At 40.6% G+C, this 12,144-nt stretch overlaps 1 protein-coding gene across 1 annotated transcript in view; it reads right to left on the bottom strand.

Annotated features, from left to right (window-relative positions):
* LOC108718261 (kelch-like protein 29) overlaps nucleotides 1-12,144 on the bottom strand; it is a 610,001-nt gene that overhangs the window by 299,499 nt on the left and 298,358 nt on the right. The gene's annotated exons all lie outside the window — the stretch shown is intronic.

Here is a 12,144-nt window from a genome sequence, read left to right as displayed (position 1 = left end):
TTGTTATGGTTACTATATATATATAGATATAAAACAGCCCTGCCATGGGCATGACTACAGAGGGAGAAGCAGACCCTGCAGTTGTAGGGGAGGGGGGCAGCAGTGTAGGGGCCCAGTAAAGCCATTTCAATACATCTTAATAGAATATGTCAATTTAACAATGTTTTGGGGTCCTAATATCCTTATCATTTACAGTAGGGGCTACATTATCCCTTATAATACATGAGTGATACTCAGAGTTCCCTGTATAACTCAGTCTGCAGCCTTGTGCCTTTATATGGTCACAGAACAACCCCTCAGTGACTTCTAATATCCTTATCATTTACAGTAGGGGGTACATTATCCCTTATAATACATGAGTGATACTCAGAGTTCCCTGTATAACTCAGCCTGCAGCCTTGTGCCTTATATGGTCACAGAACAACCCCTCAGTGACTTCTAATATCCTTATCATTTACAGTAGGGGGTACATTATCCCTTATAATACATGAGTGATACTCAGAGTCCCCTGTATAACTCAGTCTGCAGCCTTGTGCCTTTATATGGTCACAGAACAACCCCTCAGTGACTTCTAATATCCTTATCATTTACAGTAGGGGGTACATTATCCCTTATAATACATGAGTGATATTAACATTTGATCAACACCACATCAAACTATTTTTGTGCGAATTTCCTTAATGGTTTTCAATAAATAATATTACCATGACTCTGCGGTTATGGATTTAAGGTACTCTGATGGGCACACGTTTAAGAAAAACTGCCCTCCTCCACCGTGATACAGCAGCAGTCTATGGGAAGAAGAATATATATGAACACCCTGGCATAGAAGCATGTGCCAATTACACCTACACAAGGGCACACTAATTTGTATAAAATCAAATGATTTGTATAAGGATAATCATGGTAATGTCTGAGCTGCAATAAGGTGCCAGATCTCAAGCGATTGGGGGTGCATCTCCATCTGCCATTTGGAGAGCCCGGCCTTGCATTTGGTCTATTTAATGATCCCTATCAGATTGAGCTGTCTGTTCTGGTTGACACATTAAGAGAGGCAACTGGAGAAAATGTAGAAGTAGAGTTTGACTCCGAGACATCTGGCACTCAGGGGGGCCAAAGAGAACAGGGACCCCCAGGCTTTGCTTGTAGTCAGGTTTCAGAGCGTGTCAGAAATGATCCATAACAAGGCAGATGGATAAGACTTTCATATAAACGCTGGAGTCTTTTTTTTTTTTTTTTTTTTTTTTTACAAAACTCAATATAAAAGCTTTTTTTTTTTTTTAAGCAAAGAGCATTGAAATTGCAAAGAGAAAAACATCTTTTCCGCCTCGCGTCAATTTAACACAGGTTACAAGGGTGAAATAAAAGACTAAAAAAAAAAAGCAATATTGAGATATAATCAAGAGAGAAGATACAAGATCAATCTGTAATATCTGTTTCCCCGCTGTTAACAATAAAGAGAAAGCAAACGAAGCTCCATCATTTTTTGAGAAAGTCTCGGAGTAGGAAAAGAAATTACGGCCCAGACACCCGAGAAAGCAGAAAATGATTCCAGGAATAACAGTTTATTCTCCAAAATCAGGCACAGCATGGGCTCTGTGCCAGTCGAGGGAACACGTTGTGCACAAAAACACATACTGTATATGGGCTGACTAACGTAGACTAGTGGCATTTAGTTCAACATTAACTACAGATAACAGGTTGGTTCTGCTCCTGTGAATGCTATTGGCTACAAGTTAGTCTTGGTCCTTGGAGCGCTCTATTAGTTTCAGTTTTGGGTGACATTCTACCTTGGGGCCTTTAGCAGTCTGTTTGTAGTTTAACAAAAGAATTGAGGCCCAAAAACTGGGCAATCTCTTTTTTTTTCTACTAAGGGAATGCTCTGGGCAAGTGTACACTTTATGCCTTAAAGGGGAAGGAAAGGGTAAAATTGAGTAAGCTTTATAAGAAAGATCTACGGTATATAAATACACCAGTAAACCCTCAAACTAATGCTGCTTTGAGTCGTCTGTCAAAAGAAACACAACATTTCTTTCCTTCTATTGTGTACACATGGACTTCCTTCTCTCAGCTTAAACCTCCAGGGCTTGGGCTTGAGCATGCTCAGTTTGCTTCTCTCTCCCTCCATTTTCCCTCCTCCCCCTTCCTGCTGTAATCTGAGCCCAGAGCTATGAGTGAGTAGGGAGAGACTCAGGCAGGACGTGATGTCACACCAAGCTAATATGGCAGCTGCTGTCCTAAGCAAACAGAGGAAGCTCTAGAGCTGTTTTAGGTATGGTAAAGCATTCTACAGAATAAATATAGTGTTATAGCTTGAACTATTGTGACTAATCTATTGGCAATAAACTGTCTCAGTAGCTTTCATTCTCCTTTAATGGCAAATGTTGGTCCCTACCAGTGGCATACCTTGACCGTGCCACTCCCCTTTCCTGCAAAAAATCTTTGGGGGTGGTGGGCACAGATCCTGCTGGCAGATGTGATTGTATCAGGGCTCATGGGGTTCACCAGCTCCACATAATACTGAGGAGAAGGGCAAACCTTGTGCACAGGCCAATAGAGCTTTTGTTACATTACTGGGCAGTTGTGTCCTTTGTCTTGGCTCTTCTCTGCCTACACTGTGCTTATTACTGCTCTTTATTTAGCACATTTCAATAATGGAAGGCTGAAGCGCAGGGTAATCAATCTGGTCCCAGTAAGGATAATAACGGAAACGCAATCACCGATCCATTCTTAAGTGCTGGGACTGGAGCAATTGTTGCACAAGAGTCTCTGGGTTGTCTAACAGTAACCATAACTAGATAATCACTCATCATTTTCCCCTGTATGTAGAATATACATCTGAATGCTCAAATCAGGTTAGAGGAAGAAAAATTGATTTAACTCCATAGGCGCCATACCTGTCTGCAGCTTTTCCACCATCTGGGGAATCTCATTGCTGACCTAGGACCACCAGAAGATGTCAGGAAGGTACCAAAAGTTGGATAGAAGAGAAAGAGATGCTCAAGGCTAATTTTAGGGTAAAGAGAAGGTTTGTGTTGGGCCCTTAGCCTCAGAAGAGGCTATATGACTAGAATAACCCATGGTTATGCAAAGCCTATTATCACACTGGGTGATAATTCATAGATATGTCAAGGTGGTGCCACCATCCAAGTTTTCCACCAGCAGCTTGGTTCTTAGTGATCAAATCCCATTGTTGACTTAGGACCACCAGAAGATGCCAGGGAGGTACCAAAGGTTGGATAGAAGAGAAGGAGATGCTCAAGGCTGATTTTGGGGTAAAGCAAAGAGAAGGCTTGTGCTGGGCCCTTAGCCTCAGAAGATGCCATAGGACTAGAATAACCCAAGGTTATGCAAAGCTCATTATCATACTCGGTGATAATTAATAGATACTGTATGTCAAGGTGGTGCCACCATCCAAGGTTTCCACCAGCAGCTTTGTTCTTAGTGATCAAATAGGGATGGCAATGGATTTACAAAACAGCCAAACATTGTATTCTATGAGCGGTTTTGGTTGTTTTAACTACATTAGAACAATAGAAGTAAACTGGTTGGTTGCTATGGGTTACAGGATGGAAGGTAGATATGGAATCTAGTCTGTGACCTTCTTTGCCCATTCTTTCCTACGGTCTGTACTTCTTTGCTCCATCTGATGCGCTGTATGTGCAGAGACACAAAGCAAAATGAATAGTATAGATGTTCCATATGAAGCATGCATTATGGATGGTGCCCTACCCTGATGCTTTGCATGCGATTACATTCAAGAAAAATGCTTGTGATTTGCATTAACCATAAGGCATCACGGCAGCTAATTATAGAAACGGTGTAATTATATCTCCAAAGTCTCATCACCAACAGTGATTTTTCAAATGAAAAAAAAAAAAACACCCAAAGTCCCTTGCCCAAACAGATGGAGAAGAGAAAAGTGTTAAAATATTCAAAAGAAAATAATTAAATCATATTCAATTTCTTTTTAATAGAGGAGATAAAGTACCCCCTGCTGTGGTTTAGTGAGGGGATAACAGGCTCCGGTGGAGTTTGGGGACCACTTAAAAGCACAAAGCCACAGGCTGCGTTATTCAGGTCATACCCCCTACTGTAAATGATAAGGATATTAGAAGTCAATGAGAAGTTTTTTAACTATAAAACAAAAAAAAAACAACTGATGCTTAGACTGTTTGAGTTTAAGCCTCTTTTGTGCCCCATTTTTAAGTCAAGACCCCTTTTAAATCATAGCAAGGTTGTAGGTATATAAACATTGTATCCATGATCCTTCTATACTTCCAGTAATTACATTGGTTACCAAATACATGTTCATTCCCCCAAAGCTCACCCTAATTTAACTTCTAGCTGGCCTTACTGGGTTTTATATGAGAGAAACAGACATTCACCCCAAATCCAAATTCTCCAATCATGGATCTGGACTAAAAATTCTAAGGATATTAGAAGTCACTGAAGGGTTCTGTGACCATATAAAGGCACAAGGCTGCAGGCTGAGTTATACAGGGAACTCTGAGTATCACTCATGTATTATAAGGGATAATGTACCCCCTACTGTAAATGATAAGGATATTAGAAGTCATGGAGGGGTTGTTCTGTGACCATATAAAGGCACAAGGCTGCAGGCTGAGTTATACAGGGAACTCTGAGTATCACTCATGTATTATAAGGGATAATGTACCCCCTACTGTAAATGATAAGGATATTAGAAGCCACTGAGGGGTTGTTCTGTGACCATATAAAGGCACAAGGCTGCAGGCTGAGTTATACAGGGAACTCTGAGTATCACTCATGTATTATAAGGGATAATGTACCCCCTACTGTAAATGATAAGGAAATTGGAAGTCACTGAGGGGTTGTTCTGTGACCATATAAAGGCACAAGGCTGCAGGCTGAGTTACAGGGGGAACTCTGAGTATCACTCATGTATTATAAGGGATAATGTACCCCCTACTGTAAATGATAAGGATATTAGAAGTCACTGAGGGGTTCTGTGACTATATAAAGGCACAAGGCTGCAGGCTGGGTTATACAGGGAACTCTGAGTATCACTCAGGTATTATAAGGGATAATGTACCCCCTACTGTAAATGATAAGGATATTAGAAGTCACTGAGGGGTTGTTCTGTGACCATATAAAGGCACAAGGCTGCAGGCTGAGTTATACAGGGAACTCTGAGTATCACTCATGTATTATAAGGGATAATGTACCCCCTACTGTAAATGATAAGGATATTAGAAGTCACTGAGAGGTTGTTCTGTGACCATATAAAGGCACAAGGCTGCAGGCTGAGTTACAGGGGGAACTCTGAGTATCACTCATGTATTATCAGGGATAATGTACCCCCTACTGTAAATGATAAGGATATTAGAAGTCACTGAGGGGTTCTGTGACTATATAAAGGCACAAGGCTGCAGGCTGGGTTATACAGGGAACTCTGAGTATCACTCAGGTATTATAAGGGATAATGTACCCCCTACTGTAAATGATAAGGATATTAGAAGTCACTGAGGGGTTGTTCTGTGACCATATAAAGGCACAAGGCTGCAGGCTGAGTTATACAGGGAACTCTGAGTATCACTCATGTATTATAAGGGATAATGTACCCCCTACTGTAAATGATAAGGATATTAGAAGTCACTGAGGGGTTGTTTTGTGACCATATAAAGGCACAAGGCTGCAGGCTGAGTTATACAGGGAACTCTGAGTATCACTCATGTATTATAAGGGATAATGTACCCCCTACTGTAAATGATAAGGATATTAGAAGCCACTGAGGGGTTGTTCTGTGACCATATAAAGGCACAAGGCTGCAGGCTGAGTTATACAGGGAACTCTGAGTATCACTCATGTATTATAAGGGATAATGTACCCCCTACTGTAAATGATAAGGAAATTGGAAGTCACTGAGGGGTTGTTCTGTGACCATATAAAGGCACAAGGCTGCAGGCTGAGTTACAGGGGGAACTCTGAGTATCACTCATGTATTATAAGGGATAATGTACCCCCTACTGTAAATGATAAGGATATTAGAAGTCACTGAGGGGTTCTGTGACTATATAAAGGCACAAGGCTGCAGGCTGGGTTATACAGGGAACTCTGAGTATCACTCAGGTATTATAAGGGATAATGTACCCCCTACTGTAAATGATAAGGATATTAGAAGTCACTGAGGGGTTGTTCTGTGACCATATAAAGGCACAAGGCTGCAGGCTGAGTTATACAGGGAACTCTGAGTATCACTCATGTATTATAAGGGATAATGTACCCCCTACTGTAAATGATAAGGATATTAGAAGTCACTGAGGGGTTGTTCTGTGACCATATAAAGGCACAAGGCTGCAGGCTGAGTTATACAGGGAACTCTGAGTATCACTCATGTATTATAAGGGATAATGTACCCCCTACTGTAAATTATAAGGATATTAGAAGTCACTGAGAGGTTGTTCTGTGACCATATAAAGGCACAAGGCTGCAGGCTGAGTTATACAGGAACTCTGAGTATCACTCATGTATTATAAGGGATAATGTACCCCCTGATGTAAATGATAAGGATATTAGAAGTCACTGAGGGGGTTGTTCTGTGACCATATAAAGACACAAAGCTGCAGGCTGAGTTATACAGGGAACTCTGAGTGTCACTCATGTATTATAAGGGATAATGTACCCCCCTACTGTAAATGATAAGGATATTAGAAGTCACTGAGGGGTCCTGTGACCATATAAAGGCACAAGGCTGCAGGCTGGGTTATACAGGTACCTTAGCAAGACGATAACAGTTTAAATTCATGTACCTGAACCTGAATGCATTTTGTGATTCATAATCACACTGCAATGAAAGCAATTGCTAATGATACCACTGACATACAACATGTCAAAGCCCATTCCCACGATGCACAGCTGATGCTTACAGCTGGTAAATGACAGGCAGCCACACAAGCCCATACTGTATGCTACGTCTCCTGTCTGTCTGAAATTATTAGAGGAAACAAATGCACTTAATTCTCCGGCTTGTACAGCGGGTGATGTTTTGTAGAGACACTTCTGGATAGCACTGCCGTACATCATGCCTTCAAATCCAATTTCTTCAGAACACCAAGTTATTAAAGGCCAGCCGTTAAAAGTAATAAACACGTAGGGGATAATGACAATAGATGTGCCATTAAATGTAACAAAGTGGGGGAGAGGCAGTGATTTAACATCGGCTCGACTTGGAAGAACAAGTTAATGGCACCTTCTACCCATAAACAGAGAAGGAAGGTGACATATAATGAGCCCATTTTTGGTTCTATGCTGGGGAAGAGTTTTGCTGAGGACTTTTGGTCTCAGAGAGGGAAATATGCTAAATGAGATATGATATTGTTGGATGAAATGTTATATTCGGGAATGCGGGATACATGGGGAAATGATTATTACGTTTTTCAGTATAAATAGAAATAAATAGAAATGCAAAGCACAATTTCCCCCCAGGATGAAGTTCATTAGGAGCCATGTTGGCTCGCCACCGATCCATCTTTTTTATTCCGCTATTGCACTTTTTTTCTGTGCTATTTCTTATCTGCCAGGGAAAGTTTCCCCTCTCGTTCTTAATGTTCCACGTACAGCTTTTTCCTATTTGTTAATAAAAGTTCTCATCAAATGCTAAGCCCCAGGCAGCCTCATTTGTCAAAAAAGCAAAGCTCATCTTGTCTTCCCGGAGCCACTCGAGCTGCCAGGAACTGGGGACGGAACAAGATGATGCTCGTGTAGTCAATGTGAATGCAGCAAAGCTGTTCTCCGAGGGCCGGACGTGATCCCAGCCAGCCTGAACTGTCAGATAACTATGACAATAAAAATAAACATCGACTTAAATATATTTCATGCAAATTGGGAGGTGCAAAGTCAGAGCTACCTGTAAAGTAGAAGGAAAGGCTTGGTGCACTTGGAGATGCCAAATATTAGGCACCCCCAAGTGATTGTATTGAATTACCTGAAACCCCGGGCCGGTGCTCCCATCAGCAGAAAACGGCACCTGCCCGGGGTTATACCAGTGAGCATCTCGGAGCGATCCTCTTCCGTCTTCCTCTGTCCTTGTGCGGAAGTGCATGCGTAGTAGAACGAAAAGCCGAACTAAAAAATTTGAAGAAAGAAGAAGATTAAAGTGGATCGATCCGTGGTGCTCATTGGTATAACCCTGGGCCGGTGCAGTTTTCTGTTGATAGGAGCACCGGCCCGGGGTTTCAGGTAAGTCAATACAATCACTTGGGGGGTGCCTAACATTCGGCACCCCCAAGTGCAGCAAGCCTTTCCATCTCCTTTATGGGTCCAAAAACACTCTTCTGAACCCTGCATGCATAGTAATATAGTAAGTTAGGTTGAATAAAGACACATGTCCATTAAGTTCAACCTTTTAAATCTATTTTAACCTGCCTAACTGCCAGTTGATCCAGAGGAAGGAAAAAAAAAACATTTGAAGCCTCTCCAATTTGCCTCAGAGGGGGGAAAAAAATCCTTCTCGACTCCAAAATGGCAATCGGACCAGTCCTTGGATCAGTGGAAGGTCATAGTAGTGTGCCGCACCCTGGGGACATCCCCTCTCCTCTTCTGCTGGATTGGCAATAATATATATATATATATTTCATATGTTGGACATGAGTAATATTGGCACTGGTTCAAGGCACTTTTGCCCCCTCTAAATCAGTACAAACAGTATCATATCTCATGGGTTTCAGAATCAGAACCTGAGGTCACTCCGTTTGATGTTTAGTGGTGCATTGGTGATTTTATGAAGTCTCATGCTCATTCCTTCCTGGCAGCACCTTGAACTGCCAAAGTAAGATCCGAAGTCTTATAAGAACCCACCACAAGTTAGGCCAAAGGTCTAGTTAAATATTTTCTCACCCAATACATAACAAAAAAAATGCTGTGGCCTGGCAAACCACCCAGTCTTCAGTTTAAAAGGGCAAGTGTATTTATATATGGAGTGAAGCCACAGAGGCTTAAGTAGGATGTCCCTTCACCAATGTTCTGGAAGGTTTATTGCAACATGTGGAGCTTATAAGGCTTGTATCATGAGCCGAGCTTCATATGGGACAAATATCTACTTTTTTGGCAATGCCTTCTGTCCAGGTATGTCACGTATACTTACATCTCCATAGGCCGTACGCATTTCGTACCCCCAAGGTACTTAATCATGGGCTTGGAAGTACAAAACGCGTAGGGCCTATGGAGATGTATGTATACTTTAAACTTTGATTAATAAATACCTATTTTTTAATATATTTGTTTGGCCCTGTGGATTCCCCTGAGTGCCGGATAGCCCTGTTTTTCTTGCTGTTCATGTCTAACACCCATTGAGAAGCAGTTCTTGAGAAACCAACACTGAATTCAGGGGACGCTGTGAAACCCATTGGTGCTGATCCTGTGGCTCATAACAGTGTATTCCCAGCTCTTGGTTTGGTTTCATATTCAGTCAGTATATCATGACCTTCCCAGTACTGCATGAATCAATGCTTGGAGAAAAAGGCAACTTTATTCATCACAGATCACGACCCAGCCCAGGGTTTGCATCTCCCAGTAAACAAATTATACATGAAAGTTCCATTAGTATGGAAAGCACATATCCAATCAGGTCACCCACCAAAAATAAGGCAGACAGCATAAAACTAATAGTGGGGATGGGGAGGAATGTTTCATCCTATGTGGTTAATGCAGAAAAATAAAACAAGAGAAATAGTGATGGGCGAATTAGTTCAGTTTTTCACGAAACGGGCTAAAAATTTGTGAAAAATTTGTGAAATGACGCAGGCGAATTTTCACGGCAAAATCGTGAATTTGCAATGAATTCGCCCATAACTAGAAATAAAGTCTATTAAGGCTCATGGTAAAGGACATGTTCTAGGAAATGTTCTAGCATTTAAATGAATTACAGTGAAACCTTTTTTTTCGAATATATATATAATCCTAATTTGCATATGCAAATTGTGGGGAGGGCGGGATTTCACTTTTTTGACTTTTTATTACAAAACCAGGAAGCAAACCGATTTTTTCCTTTCCCGCCCCTAATTTGCATATGCAAATTAGGATTCGGATTCGGTTTGGTATTCGCCCGAATCTTCCTAGATGGATTCGGGGATTCGGCCGAATCCAAAATAGTGGATTCGGTGCATCCCTTATATATATATATATATATATATATATATTTATATATATATATATATATATATATATGTATATGTATATGTATATATATATATATATATATATATATATATATATATATATAAAAATAAAACAAATTTCTTTGATATTACATATTGCAGTATTTTACACCATTTTCCCCCCAGTGCCCTGAAAAACATTATATTAAGTGGTTGTAAAATATTGTGAAATGCATGAAAACACATGGTTTGAGTGCACTACGCTTATAAATGTGTATTTAACCCTTTAAATGCAGGTAGAACCTCTGTTTGCACATTAACAAGAGTAGTCCGATTGCTAATGCTCTTTCCACACTATGCAGCAGTTTTGTTTTGCTTTTTGGCTGAGGTCCTAGCAATCTTTATTACAGAGACTTCAGACTACAGTGGTCCTTGATTCGGCCACTGTTCCCATCACCGCAGCCTCCTTACGGCATAAAACGCAAGGCAAGCTACAAAAACTTTGAGAAAGGATAGTTTCTGCTACTTCCCTGCTGACAAGGTATATAAAAAAAAATACTTTACTCAGTTCATTTTCTTATAATTTACTTTACCTCATTGCCTTATTAATGCCCCCTCCTCATATGCTTTGAGCAATAACTTGCTGAGATAAAGCTAATTTCAGCTTTTGATAATGGTTCCTCTGCGCTGCTAAGTGTAAGCAGGGGGCACATTTTCCATGCAGCTGCCGGAGAGAAATGGAGAGGAATATACAGAAATAATTGTATTATTTTAACAACAACAATAAGGGAAACGTGTCATTAAACATCTGTCTTCTGAGCTACGATCCAATGGCTTCAACTTCTCACTTTCTCATAAGGAAGTACTTTCCCGCACCCGTTTTATTTGCTGTAGAATAATGATATGGTGTTATATCCGTAGCCTTAAATGATGAACACAATAAACATATAAAGGGAAAATCACATTTTTTTTAAAATCTCCCCAAACAGCACTATGAGCAATTACGGTAAACATGTAGAAAAGGTTGAAAAAGTTATTTCTGAAGTTAGTTTGGTGGTACTACCTACAACCAGCCCCTCAACCAGCAAGTCTGAAACTCAATGCCCCCATGCACACCTTACCGAAGTAAAATCGTTCGAATATTCGACCATTCGATAATCGAAAACTTTGATTTCAATACTTCGCCAAATTAAACCTGCCGAAGTACTATGTTAGCCTATGGGGACCTTCTATAGCATTTTTCTAAGTTTTTGGGAGTCGATGTAAAATCATTCGATCGATCGCTGAAATCCTTCGAATCGTTCAATCAAACGATTTTACTTCGACCGCAGGATATTCGAAGTCGAAGTATTTCAATTTGATGCGCGAATTTCGAAATATTTTTGTACTTCGAAATTGGACCCTTGATAAATCTGCCCCTATGTGTTTCCGCATGTTATCGCTGCGGATATTTTTCCGCCACAATATTTGCAGCAACTTTTCTGACGAAATAAAACATTTATCGTCGCTATATAGATGGCGGTAAAATTTTTCGAATATTCTGGCGTTAATTTTGTCTTTCGCACATTTTGCTGTCTAGTTAATCGGGCATTAATGTGTACGTAGCGTTTAATTCAGCGAATGCGATAACTGGCGAACACATATTCTTGCGTATTTGCATATTTATATTTACCGCAGGTTAGTAAACTGGAGAAAACATATTTGCCGATAAATTTGTCTATATTTTGTGCGCATATTTTTACTGCGCTTTAGTTAACGGACGCCATAAGTTAGGTTGAAAAAATCAATTCATAACTTTCCTAACTGCCAGTTGAAAAAAATTCCTTCCTGACTCCAAGATGCAATGGGACCAGTCCCTGGATCAACTTGTACTATGAGCTATCTCCCATATCCCTGTATTCCCTCACTTGCTAAACACCATCCAACCCCTTCTTATACCTATCTAATGTATCAGCCAGTACCACTGATTCAGGGAGACAATTCCACATCTTCACAGCTCTCACTGTAA

Source organism: Xenopus laevis, chromosome 5S, assembly GCF_017654675.1.
Source record: "Xenopus laevis strain J_2021 chromosome 5S, Xenopus_laevis_v10.1, whole genome shotgun sequence".
NCBI lineage: Eukaryota > Metazoa > Chordata > Amphibia > Anura > Pipidae > Xenopus > Xenopus laevis.
The sequence above is the reverse complement of the archived record's forward strand: the minus strand, read 5'-3'. Positions and strand labels throughout refer to the sequence as shown.